We start from the raw sequence: 12,704 nt of genomic DNA, 5'->3' as shown, positions 1-12,704 counted from the left end.
AAGCCATTTCCCCGGGCGTTCTGATTTCTCTGCCCAACATTAAAAGGGCGGGAGTGCATAAAGTTGAGTCTTGCACAGCTGATCGGTATGCCATTAAAATAAAAGGCAAGTGCCTGTCCCAATCTTGCTGATTGGTTTCAGTTACAATGGCTAATTGTTCTGCCAGAGTCCTATTAAATCTCTCGACAAGACCGTCACTTTGTGGGTGTAAAGGGGTAGTCCTTGTCTTGTGGATCCCCAGTTTTTCACACATAACTGCAAATACACGTGACTCAAAGTTCCGGCCCTGATCACTGTGGATGGACTCAGGGACCCCAAAACGGCTAAACATCCCATCCACTAATGCATCTACCACTGTCTCAGCTTCTTGGTCAGGCAGTGCGTACGCCTCTGGCCATTTTGTAAAATAATCCATAGACGTCAACACAAACCTGTTACCCCTCTCTGAGCGTGGGAATGGGCCCATTACATCTACCCCCACCCTCTCCATTGGCCCTCCTACAGGGAACTGCTGAAGAGGAGCAATGGACCGACCAGGGGGACCCTTACGGGCAGTGCAAGCATCACAACGCCGACAAAAATCCTCTACATCTCTCCTTACCCGCCCCCAGTAAAAACATTGCCTCACTCGATTAAGTGTTTTTGAAACACCAAAGTGTCCAGACCCCACTGTACCATGAGAAGCCCCAATAACCCCCTCACGCAACACTTTTGGTACCACCACCTGCCACCTTTCCTCTCCAGTGGTGGGGTCTTTCCACCCTCTCTCCAACACACCATCCCGCAGACGCAAGCCCTTAAATTTGGCCCATAAAGTTTTTGTTGACAGTGACATAATAGCCACTTCCTCCCACGGAGGTCGTTGTTGGGCTTGAACCCACTGAATTACTGGCTGCAGGTCTACATCTTGCTCTTGCAGCCGCTTCCAGTCCTCTATGCCCACAACCTCCATTGCTGCACACACCAGTGTATCCCCACACTTACAATCAGCAGAATTCTCCCCTGCATCAACATTCCCCAGCTCTCGGTCCCTGGCTTCCTTCTTGTCGCAGTAGCGACACCCAGCTATCGCACACGGCCGGCGAGACAGAGCATCTGCGTTTGCATGGCTCAACCCTGTACGGTGAACTACCTTCATGTTGTACGCCTGAAGTTCTTCAATCCAGCGTGCCAGTTGGCCTTCTGGCTCTTTAAATGACATAAGCCACTGGAGAGCAGAATGGTCAGTGCGTACTGTGAAATGTAACCCACACAGGTAATACTTAAAATGTCGCACAGCAAAAAGCATTGCAACGAGTTCCCGCCTGGTAACGCAGTACCTGCGTTCAGCCTTACTGAATGCTTTGCTATAGTAGGCAATGACTCTCTCCCCACTAGCCCCCACCTGAGAGAGAACTGCCCCCATACCCACATTGCTGGCATCTGTGTCTAAAATGAAAGGAAGTGCCGGATCAGGGGGGGCCAAGATTGGGGCTGTAACCAGAGAAAGTTTCAGGGCAGCAAAAGAATCCTGACACTCCTCCGTCCACCTAAAGGATTTATCCTTCTTCAGCAGACGGAAAAGTGGGTCTGCAATGCTGGCAAAACCCTCCACAAACCTCCTGTAATATGACGCTAAGCCAAGAAAACTTTTAAGCTGCTGTGCTGTTGTGGGAGCAGGCCAGTTGCTCACAGCCTGCACCTTCTCTTCCACTGTGCCAATTCCCTGTCCTCCCAATTTGTGCCCTAGAAATGTCACCTCCTTCCTAAAGAATTTACATTTTTCTGGGTGCAGCTTCAAGCCAGACTCACTCACACGAACCAGCACATGACTGAGGGATTCCAGTGAGGTTTGAAAAGAGCTACCATGAACCAGTATGTCATCTAGGTACACCAGACACTCAGACCTTGGAATACCCGACAACACCTTGTCCATTAACCTTGCAAACGTGGCAGGTGCATTGCAGAGACCGAAACAGAGCACCCGGAACTGCCACAGCCCTCGACTGGTGCAAAATGCTGTTTTAGGCCTTGCATCAGGCGCAAGCGGTACCTGCCAATAGCCAGAACGAAGGTCCAAGGAAGTGAACCATGAGGACCCCACCACCAGGTCCCGTGATTCGTCGACACGGGGAATGGGGTAGGAGTCCTTTCTGGTCACTTCATTAAGGCGTCTGTAGTCAACACAAAATCTCCACTGGCCCCCCTTCTTAGGCACTAAGACTACCGGTGCAGCCCATGCACTCTCGGAGGGCTCAATTATCCCTGCTTGTGCCATTTCTGTCAAGGCCTTATCAGCAGCATCCTGTCGTGCAAAGGGGAGCCTCCGTGGCCGCAGCCTAACAGGTGTGGCATCTCCAGTCTCTATTTCATGTTGTACTAGGTGTGTTTGCCCCACATCTCCCTCCCTAAATGCAAAACAGTGTTTGAATTTAAACAGCAAATCCCAAAACTGCTTCTGCTGACACTCATCCAAGCCCTCACAATTCTTACACCATAACTCCCTCAAATCCCCCAACCCTGTCTCCTCCCCAAGAGGGGAAATCAGAGTGCTGGTTCCCTGCCCTTGCATGTCATGGAATTGTGGGGCCACCCTGGGATAGACCACAGGCGGAGCAAGGGCTAAGGAAGTAGGAGAGTTCTTTACCCCTTGAGGACTGTTGTCAGCTTTGTTGTGGTTTTGCAAGTGTGGTATATGTTCCCCCCCATTAGGCTTCCCATGAGAAGATTTTGCCTCTAGAAGGCCTGTAAAAGACATATCCCTGTCATTTCCAGTGGACATGACAACCTCAGGACCCCCTTCGAAACAAAGCATACCATTTTTCAAGTCTAACTTACAGCCTGCACTTCTTAGGAAGTCTAGACCGAGAATACAGGGGTCCTGGACAGTAGCCACCCACACTGAATGTTGTAATGTCTTCCCTCCGACAGTGAGCTCCACCTCCCCTTTACCCTTCATTGGTGCAAGTTCCCCTGTCACTGTGCGTAACAGAACAGTGGTGGGATCCAGTCTGGCATTGGTTGGTACCAAATCTGGTCTCAAGACCGTTACAGTAGAGCCTGTATCCACCAATGCCACACATGGAACTCCTTCTACTAAAATTGGTACATGACAAAAATCACTAACACATGTTCGACCCACCACAACTACAGACTCTTTGGGCCCATATTTCCCCTCCCCCAACAAAACATGTTTTCTCTTCGTTTGCCCCACTCCTTTGACCCCTGATGGAAAAGTCTCATGGTCGGGATGAGAGTTGAGGGTCCGCACATCCCCGCTCATGCGGACCCCAGGCCGTTTCCCTGGTTCCCCGCTACATTAGGACACTGTCTGACTAAATGTCCAGTCTGACCACAACCCCAACAAACCCTTGGTCTCGTGCGAGGACGTTGCTCGGCTTGAAGTGTCACAGATCTAATTAACTCAGTTATCTCTGAGACCCAGGCTGGTCTTTCACTTAACCCCTCCCCCACAACAGCAGACCTTACTGGAACAATATTGTGATGACTCTCTTCCAATTTAGGGGTTCCACAAACAATTTCTCTCTCCAAAGCCATCTCCAAAGCATCCTGTAGGGTATGTGGGTGGGCCAGTTGAGTTTGTCTGCGGAGCTCCACAGGGGCCAGGGCCTGGACGAACTGGTCTCTTGCAAGCTCCCCTTGAACAGAGGGAGGCATGTGGGCATATGCACGTCGAGTCAGATTCTCAATGTCGTTTGCTAAAACTCTCAGCTGCTCTCCAGGAAGCCTGCGTCTATTATTCAGTTCAGAACGCAGGAGGCCTGACTGTTCAAATTGGCCAAAACGTCGTTTCAGAGCACCGACAAGTGCATTATAGTCATGTCTGTGTTCAGGGCTTAGAAGTAACAAGCAGGACAGGGCATCGTCAGTTAGGCACATAGCCAATTCAAGAGCTTTGCGGTCCTCTGACCAGCCTCCAGCTCGAGCCAGCAATTCAAATTGAGCATGAAAAGCTTCCCAATCAGCTTTGCCTGAAAATTTGGGTGTTTTAACAGTCACTATAGCTGTAGCGCCGCGGCCGCCACTGCATTCATATGCGTCGGCAGACAGCGCGGATCCGTGGGTGCCGCCATGTTTATTTACATCGTCAGGCAGCGCAGCTCCGTGGGCGCCGTCATGTCCATTTTTATCCGCACCCGGCGGGGTTCCAAAGGTGCCGCGGCGTATATTTACATCAGCCGACAGCGCCAACCCTTGGGGGCTGCTATGTTTGTTTTCATCAGTACCTCGCGTTGTAACATGGGCGCCGCCATGTTTGTTTGTTTCTCTCGTGACTGTTCGGTAACTCTCGGCGGCACTCGGCTCTGGTAACGAAAGCCCGGCGTCTGCTGCCATCCGCCTCGTGGCATCAATCACACGAGCTCTGTGAGAATCCCATCGATCTTCCTGCTTAATCAAGTGCTCAGGAGGCGACATTGATCCATCCAGAGCCCCACGAAACCTTTGACTTTGGTCCTTAGATTCGGACTTTATTTTTCCTTGGGTCTTCTTCCACATCGCGTTGGTTGCAGGACGAAAAATAAGTAAATGCGGCTATCCAGTTCACTTCCGACACCAGTGTAGCAGACTGAAGAAGGTCAGGAAGCGTTTAGCAGTCAAAACTTGTCTTTTATTGAACTTTTGCACGTTGCAGACAGAGTAATCCTTTTAGCTCTTCACATAAAACAACTCTCTCTCTTGTGAACCAAAGAAAAACCTCAGATACCTGTCAATCTCTCGAAAACCCGCCCCCTCCCTCTCAAGTGCGCAGACTCCTTTTTCCCATAATCCAGCCCCTTAAAGCCCTACATTACCCAACATAAATACACGCCAAACTACAACAACCAGGAACTGTATTTAAACCTTTTCTAGCATGCTACAGTATATATGGGATGTAGAATAAGAACCATGCAGAGTGACAGCATCTTCATACAGGTGGTGATGCTGTCTCTTTAAGAATTTGGCTTGTTGAGACGTTATAGTAGTGTTTGTTACTGAGGCGGTCGGTCGAGTATGCTGGCTGTTTAACGTTACACAGAACTTCGCACTCTTTTCAAAGAAAAGTCTATTTTGGAGACCACACTTTTCAGGTAAGAATGTATTAAAGATATATTTTCAGTCTCATTTTTACATGTGAAGCCGTGTTCTGTTGATTTTGTCTGACTCTCTGGTATCGGCTTTCCCCCGCTTTGTGCTCCGGACTGGCTGGTGTACGTTGGCCTGCAGGATGGAGTTTGCTAATATGTCTGCAGCATATTAAAGAAGTTAATACAACGTGATATCGAAGTCACCGAGGGACATAACGTTATAGAAGGTAAGTACTATATGCTGTTAGTTTTCTCGGTGTAAAAGTTCCCTTTATCGCCTACGTTACGTATTCGCGCCTTATATGTTACGTTACGTTACTGCTTTATTAATAAGTGTTGCCACGGCGGAATATCGCAACCCAGATAGCAAAATACACTTGGGCCAGTTGCGGCTAGATTCTCGCCTGCCCGAGTCCGTCTGCTGTATCGTTACTCGGGCCAGATGCGGCGGCAGAAGCGAGCCGACGCTGCCGTAACCGTGCACCGGAATCGGGCCGTGAGTAATGTGCGGTGTGGCCCGGAGCTGGCGCGACTGAAGTCTTCATATACCTTGATACAAAACCTTTTGTTATTAATACTGGAATTTGTAATTATCGATAATGTTTTATATTTTGAGGCCATTTTCTAGCCACGGTTGACCGCGGAAATGTAATTTTAGACGGTTATATACACCGCCATTTTGTGAAGAAAAATCACAATTTTGTCACCGACAAATCGACTGATTATGTAAACATGGCTAGTTACAAACGTGGCGTGTGTATGCTTGTACAAATGTTCGTTTCAGTGTCTAAGTTACATTAATGTTGAGGAGTGTCCACAAACTCTCATGTCCAGAATTGTTGGTGCTTTACTATCGTTTAACGTTATACTTATATATAAATAAAATACTATAAATAAATAGTTATTGCTTTATCTTATTGCTTTCCTAAAGTTTATGAAGTTTCCAGTTGTCTTTCAGGACAAGATTGAACAACATAATGCAGGCTAACAACATCAGAGCAATGAAGGCATGTCATATGAAAGCATGGCTCAGTTACAAGATGTAAGTATGTCTCATTATCTATACCATGGTTTTAATGGCTTACATACTATTTTAAATTTGTAGGTTTTTACTTACAAACAACAATAAATGTACACCCACATGTTTAAAATTATTTTCTAGGTTTTCATCGAAAGATGAGAGATCAACTGAAGAATGCTGTGGACCTGACTCTAAGGTGCTCTTTCTAAACTTTCTCCACTTGATTAATATTATTAAATTCTAGCTTTGGATGGATTCCTTCATATTTGTTTGTATGCCACATCTTATGTTCCAGGAATTGATTTTACAGCAGCACTTCTCATGTTCCCAGCCTTGTTAAGCGAGACACTTCAACATTTCGTTGTGCTCGGGTGCGTATGTTGTTTTCTGTTTAGTATATGCTGTGATAAATGCATTTTATAATGCTTGATATTCTTTATATTAGGATGATGCAGTGGGTAGTGCTGTCACCTTACAGCAAGAAGGTCGTTGGTTCGAGCCTCGGCTGGGTCAGTTGGCATTTGTGTGAGGAGTTTGCATATTCTTCCAGTGTTTGTGAGGGTTTCCTCCAAGTGCTCCGGTTTCCCCACAAGTCCAAAGACATGCGCTATAGCTGAATTTGGTAAGCTTATTTGTCTGTAGTGTATAAATGTGTGTGTGAATAAGTGTGTCTGGATGTTTCGTAATACTGGGTTGCAGCTGGAAGGGCATCTGCTGCATAAAACATATGCTGGATAAGTTGGTGGTTCATTCCACTGTGGCGACCCCAGATTAATAAAGGGACTAAGCCAAAAAGAAATTGAATGAATGAATGAAATTAATATTAGTCTTTTAATCTGTGATACTTTTTTTTTTAAATCGGTGAATATTAATTATTTTCCTTTCTATGCATGTTGATTTTCTCTTCATCAGTGATAGAGTGACTGATATTAATGTAATTATTGCTTTGTCATTTACAGTGAACCATCTTCACCACATCCAACAGTTCAAGTACAGGAGGAGGCCACCGACTGGACAACTGTGTTAACAAGACGAGTCACGGCAGTCTTCCGAGATGATGGGATTGCGATTGGCCGGGCTAATGATGTGGATGACATATCCATCTTATTAGAAGAACACCTTGATGTTTCTGCTGTGAAATATTTTGAATGAACGGTGGACGGTGACGAGCCTCGATCTACTCCAGTTACCAGAGTGATCAACCTTGTTTTTTGTTTCTCTACATGCTCTTGGGATAATCACAATCAAGTTAATCCAGCACACTGCTGTAATTCTTGCATGAAGCAAATTTTTAAATAACTTGTGGTCCTAATGACTATCAAAGAACATTTTCCAGATATGAATGCTTTACATGTCATGTTTATCAAAAGCATAAACACATATTGTGTTACAACAAATTACAACTCCACTTGAGGATGATGAGGAGTAATCTACTGGTGTTAAGGAAGAGGCTACTGATGTATTTGGTTTTCTGCACTGTTGAAGCAATTTATAGAGAAACATTGCCTTCATTCTGAAATACAGAGAAAATTTTGATGACAAATTATTTATTATGACTGAGTATTCTGACTAAAGACAAATACTTTGGACTTTATAAAGTGAAGTACTTGATGTAGCCTGTGTAATGTGTTTATAAATCTTAAACAGTATTCTTGTGGTCTTTGTATTAAGGGTAGGTTATATACTGTACAGTGAGTGAACAATTTTTATTTGTTTTCTAAATTGTTCTTTTTACTGTTTTACATGTCTGCTTTATATTTACTGTGTAATTTTATTTCTTGACACATTCAGTTGTGAGTTGTAATGAAATATTTCTACATTAATAAATAAAAATGGACATCTGCGAACCAAAATATTTTATTTATTTATTTGTGCAAGCAGTCACCAAAGGATCAAAATGCCTGGGTCAGTACCCTGAAAATGCTATATAATATAAAAAGGTACATTTAAATAGAGGTACAAATTTGTACCCTTAAGGGTACCACCCCAGTGACGGGCCATTTGTACCCTAAAAGGTACAATTTTGTACCTTTTTTTCTGAGAGTGTAGAACATTCTCTTAAAAGACAGGTAAATGATCTCTAAAACATTCTAATCCCGTTTAATTGTGCCATTGTTAAAATATTATACTCTTAACATTTTCAGCAGGTATTTTGTTCTAGTTCCCAGAAAGCCTAACTTAAAGTCAGCACAATATTCTCTAAATATTCTACATGTTTGTTTTCTTTTTGTTTCCAAAATGTATAGTAACAATATGACAGACACAAAACATTCCCTATAACCATTTAAAATATTTTATTTTACTGTAACAATGTGAAAAAGAAAGTTTAAAGCACTTTCTTACATTCTTGTGCTCATTGTATAACATATGTAACAAATAAAACAAAAAAAAAGAAAAATATATATTTAATTCACCAATTGTCACTTTAAATCTGGATGCTTTGCGACTATTTTTCAAACCACTAGGTTTTACTTATTTGTCTGCAAGTTTTTGAACATGACATTTTTTATTGGTTTTATTAAGGACAGGTTATAATTGGTAATTAATTGTCTTTCTGTCTTGTTATTGAAAATAAGTCATGTTCTTATAACATTTCTCTAATATGACTGTGAGAATGTTACTTTGGTTTTATAAAACATTATGAAAACATTTTCTAAGAGAACATTGTTTAATCTGGTGCCATTTCAGTAATTTTAACATGTTGCAGATAAAATGTGCTAGCTGATGATCTTATAACATTTTTATAATGTGACTTTGAGAATGTTCTTATACTTTGGTTTTTCTGAAACATTGTGAAAACATTTTCAAAGAGAACATTGTTTAACCCTGTAAGACCTGACATATCAAAAAGCAGTCAAAAAAATTCACATTTTCTGGAACTGAGATGTTTTGTTAAACCATCTAATAAAACAATAAATAAATAAGTTGCCATACATTTTTTCATAATATTCATTTGTGCAACTTTCTTGCTCAAAACAATGAGAATTTTAATTACTAAAAATAATTGTGCCCTTAACATTTTGACAAAAGAGAACATTTCAGGCAGTTTATCTCTTTATTTTTTGTTACATTGGGCATTTTACAGTGTTTTATTATTTCACTTTGTGGTAGGCCTACTAGTTTCAGTTCTTGTTCAGGCAAAGATGCATTTTACATTCACACAGTACACAGAGATTAGAAGTTATTGATGGTGCAATGTTTTTATCTCTGTCAGGTTTCTCCATGTTGGAAAATGATCAGGATCATGCCTTAAAGGCACACCGCAGCTTGACCTTTTATGGGGTGCATAATCACGTACATGCCTAGGACTTTCTCAATCTCTTTGGCATCTGTATTTATAGACTTGCCATCTTTGAATATACTGTACAGGTTTATTTGTACTCCAGTGTCCTGTTGCATTTCATCAATGGCAAAGTATTTCGATACTGTACATATATAGAGAACAGAGTCCATAATAATAGATGACAATTAAAGTGACATTGAGCAGATAGCGGAAGATGATGAGGAGGGATGGAGTCCTCAGGCCATGTATGATGATGATGGTCATTCAGACAGGAAGATGAGGAAGATTATCAAGAAAAAAGTTTAGTCATTAAAATCCACAAGGGGGGAGAATAAAAGTATCAAATCATATACATCAAGTTTTTAAACAAGGTATTGATTAGGATGATATTATAAACTTGTGTATCAAATGTACAAGTGCGGCTTTATAGGGTTAATCTGGTCCCTTATCAACATTTTCAAAACAAGAATGTTCTTGTTCATTGTTTTGAATTTGAATATTCATTAATTATTATTTAAATGTTTTCTTTAAAACATTACCACATCCTGTAGGGAATGTTAGCTTAAGTTGAGAGAATGTTCCCTTCTAGCTGGGAAGCTCTTCTTATCACCATAATTCAGGAAAAAAAAATCAGAAAAAAAAAATCTAATTTTATTGTATAATACTGTAAAAAGCATTTAGTTACTTAAAAAGAAATTAAACACGTTTCCTTAAATATGACCGGTGTGCTCCTGTCCCAAGCGCGCCCAAGTCTCTCTCTTTTTCTCGTTAATTTATCCCTCTAACATCAGCCTGCTTCTTTCTCTGTCCGTCAATGGGGTGGACGGTATACGTCAAGGATCAATGTTGGTACCTCAAATGCACATATTGTGTTCGGTAAAAATTACAATCTTAATCTTAAAAAAAAAAAAAACTCAAAAATAACAACACTTCTTCAACATCACTCAAGTGAAAGTATCTTAACTCATGTTAAGATAATATATTACTTTTTTACCCAAAACTTACTGTAGTTCTTAAAAAGTATAAAGCCTCTTAAGAATTTTTCGATAAAATGTTCCGATAATGTCACTATTTAGCCTTCTCACTTTCAAGTTTCAAACCTTTATGATTGTCTTTCTTCTGCTGAACACTAAAGGAGATGTTTTGTCTGCTTTGATTCTTCAATTCCTCTTTTGTGAGTAAATTATGACCATTTTCATTTTTGGGTGAACTGTCCCCAAATGTGGAGCTAGCTTTTTAAAGGCACCACCCCTGTGACAGAGTGACTTTTGGATTGTCGGATCCTTTCTTTCATTCATTCATTGATTCAATCTTTTTTTTTTTCCGGCTTAGTCCCTTTATTAATCTGGGGTTGCCACAGTGGAATGAACCGCCAACTTATCCAGCATATGTTTTGCACAGCAAATGCCCTTCCAGTTGCAACCTATCACTGGGAATCGCAAGCAGAATAACATAGGCGTATCATGTCATAATTAAGCATGTTTTATAGCCTAAAGTCAATGTAAAATAGAAAATCTAATTGGAAAATTACTATATTTTGCAAATAGCCTAGGCCATTCCAAACACACAATATTGTACTAGTTTTTGTTTCGTAATATATTGGCTAATCAATTTTTTTACCATTCAGTCAAGCTCGCATTCCTTCAATCAGGATTAATTTCAATATTTTGGTAATTTCTGTCGTTTCTCTAAGTTTCTATGAGAAATTTCTATTTTTCTTTTATTTTTTACACTGACGAGATTGTCTGTATCATCTTATTTCACGATTTGTGGCACCTGTAAATGAAAGCTGTTTTGGGCGCAGTCTCTCAGCATCAGTGATGCTTTTGAAGTCGCTGTGTAAAGTCTCTGGTGAGTCTATCGCCACCTTGCGTTTACTGGATGTTTGCAAATGTAGTGATTTATTTGATACTCCTGGTATTCAGCTGTTGAAGGTAATGAATATCGCTGCATACATACATTAGAAGTCAGAATTATTTTTTTAGAATTGATTTTTTTTCTTTTTTAATATTTCCCAAGTGATGTTTAACAGAGCAAGTAAATTTTCACAGTATGATAATATTTTTTGTCTTCTGTTGAAAGTCTTGTTTGTTTATTTTTGGCTAGAAAAAAATCAGTTGAATTTTTTAAACACAATTTTAAGGACAACATTATTAGCCCCTTTAAGCTATATTTTTTTCAAAAATCTACATAACAAACCATCGTTATACAATAACTTGCCTAATTACCCTAACCTGCCTAATTAACCTAGGTAAGCCTTTTTAATGTCACTTTATTAGAAGTGTCTTAAAATATCTAGTCAAATATTATTTACTCTGGTCATGGCAAAGATAAAATAAATCAGTTATTAGAGATGAGTTATTAAAACTATTATGTTTAAAAATGTGTTAAAAAAATCTCTCCGTTTCACAGAAATTGGGGCAAAAATAAACAGAGGGGCTAATAATTCTGACTTCAACTGTATATAATTTATGTATAAATAAATAATATAAATAATGTATGCATGTGTTTGTGTGAGTAATCAAACGTCTATAAATGAAAAATGTAAAATATTGGTAAATGTTAGTTATGTTATTACACTTATTTGTTAATAAAAATACAGCTGTTCATTTTCAGTTCCTATCAGCCCAGTTCAATTGAATATTTACTGTTACTATTTTGATATCAAAGGCTTTATTCATTGTTGAAATTAACTTTTTGATTTTGATTTATTTTTATTAAGTTTTTATTGCAGAGAAACACATTTCACGGCATCAGTAGACATGCCACTTTTACAGCTTTTACAGTATAATTTATATACTGGGGACCAAAGAGAAAACACAAATTTCTTCATAACAGCGACAGAACATATCCCTTTGCCTTTTGTCAAAACTATATAGGCAAGGCAAGGCAATTTTATTTATATAGCACATTTCATACACAGCGTTAATTCAAAGTGTTTTACATAAACAGGAAAAAAAGAGACAAGTAAAAAAAAACAAAAAATATATAAAAGTGCTAAAAAAACATATAAAAACTGATAAAAATGTGAGAGAATAAACAGAGAAAATAAAGAATAAAAAAGGGAAGGTGGGTGGGGGGGATGAAAACAGTATTACCAGTAAAAATAAGTATTAAAATTCTATAGAAGAAAAACATTAGGTTGAATGGTAGTAATGTACTCAATCCATTAAAACCATAAGTCAACTAATATATCTATTTGGTTGTGCATACTGTGTAATTTTCTCCATAATTAATATATTTTTAAAAACATCAATCAAGTCTTGTGTTTGTGGTGGATTAGGTTTATACCAGCATCTAGTAATGGCTTTTTTACTTGAAGCAAGGATGACTC

The 12,704-nt window shown here is 40.1% G+C and overlaps 1 long non-coding RNA gene across 16 annotated transcripts in view; it reads left to right on the top strand.

Moving 5' to 3' along the window:
- Positions 1–12,704, top strand: part of LOC137490516 (uncharacterized) — a 104,621-nt gene that overhangs the window by 54,937 nt on the left and 36,980 nt on the right. The window contains exons 10-15 of one of the 16 annotated variants that reach the window (XR_015480541.1): positions 5,206–5,293; positions 6,025–6,108; positions 6,229–6,283; positions 6,383–6,458; positions 6,533–6,709; positions 7,047–7,940. The exons of 14 other annotated variants lie outside the window; for them this stretch is intronic. This is a non-coding gene — a long non-coding RNA (uncharacterized LOC137490516). Of the gene's footprint in view, positions 1–5,205; positions 5,294–6,013; positions 6,109–6,228; positions 6,284–6,382; positions 6,459–6,532; positions 6,710–7,046; positions 7,941–12,704 lie in introns of those variants that run through there. One more of the 16 variants, XR_015480540.1, reaches the window with a different exon arrangement.

This window comes from Danio rerio, chromosome 3, assembly GCF_052040795.2.
Source record: "Danio rerio strain M-AB ecotype USA chromosome 3, GRCz13ab, whole genome shotgun sequence".
Lineage (NCBI taxonomy): Eukaryota > Metazoa > Chordata > Actinopteri > Cypriniformes > Danionidae > Danio > Danio rerio.
This window is presented reverse-complemented; position numbering and strand designations above follow the sequence as displayed.